We start from the raw sequence: 1535 nt of genomic DNA on the forward strand, positions 1-1535 counted from the left end.
ATCACATGTCCAATAGGGTTTTGATCTCCATTCTTCCTATCTCCATTGATCTTGTTTGATATGCTTGCTCTCAGATTTTTGTATGCACAAGAGCTCAACAAAGAACGGAATGTGGTTGCAAGTAGGATTGTAGTGTAGCCAAGTACTCCAAAATCAATCATTAGGGTTTGACAATGAAGAAAGCATCTCCTTAAATAGAAGACACAATATGAAATGGAGGGTTAAGATTGAGAGGTGTAAAAAGAGAGGTCGGCTAGGATTAGAGGGTAGGTAAAAGAAATACCAAAATAATGAAAGAGGTAGGTAGTGTATGAATTAAGAGATGAATGACATGTGTCATGTGTAGAAAAAGATAATGAATTAATTAAATAAATAAAGATTTATTTAATTAATAGAAGAAGTAGGACAATTAAATAAATAAAATATTTATTTAATTTAGGAAAGGGATAATTTAAATAAATAAATGTATTTATTTAAATGAGAAATAAGGCTAGAAGAGGATAAATGAATTAATTAAATAAATAAAAATTTATTTAATTAATAGAAGAATTAGGCTTAGATAATTAAATAAATAAAATATTTATTTAATTAAACATGACAATTTTGAGTGTCTACACCATCAATTTGGGACCCTTACAAATGAATCCAACTTCTCAATTTATAGAAGTTCTTTACCCTACTATCTAGGAAATAAACCTACCCTAAATTAAGAACTGAAAATAGGAGTCGCAGTTAACTTGCAAGTTTCTGCCTTGACACTCCACTTAACAACTACGAAATAGGGACTACATGAGCACTACAAAAACCCTACTAGGTGAGCCACGTTTTCATAATCATGCAGAATTTCTCTCAAATTTGGAACTTGAGTAGGAGCCGCAGTTAAAAATACAAGATTTAAGGATAAAAAAAGATTTGCTATCTTTAGCAATTGTGTGCTTATCCTTTATTTCTTGATAAAATCTCTATAATTATCAATTATACATGCAACTGCTTGAACCGAAGGATCTGCTACATGCTTAACTCTAAACTTATACTTCTTCAAAACTTCATCTGCATACATTCTCCCCTCCTCTAAATCCTTCACTATGTGTGCCACCTCTTGACATTGAGTAATCAGATACGTGTATATGTCCATAAGGGTGACATCAAACTGGGTCGTAGGTCCTAGGTGTTGTGCCTCATATGCATCCCACTAATTCAAAACTTGTTGTTGGTCCATTATTCCTATATCAGCTAATTTGAGGCCAAAAGGTCCTAGCATATTCTTTACAAAATTCTCGTATGACAAAATTTCTCTAAGGAGAGGGTCCCGAATCTCGGTCATATCCTTGATATATTGTTGAAACATTTCAATCTTCAGCTCCAAGATGTATACATAAGACTGTAAGTTTTTATAGCTGTCACCCCCTAAGAGGTCCTCCTTTATCACCGTCTCTTCCCCTAGGGCGTGTGTACAAAGATGGTGGTTAGAAAAGTGGACACTACCCAAAAAAAACTTGGAAAAACAAGCAACGTGTATGCGGATTTAAAATTTC

Source organism: Cryptomeria japonica, chromosome 9 (genome assembly GCF_030272615.1).
Source record: "Cryptomeria japonica chromosome 9, Sugi_1.0, whole genome shotgun sequence".
Classification (NCBI taxonomy): Eukaryota; Viridiplantae; Streptophyta; class Pinopsida; order Cupressales; family Cupressaceae; genus Cryptomeria; species Cryptomeria japonica.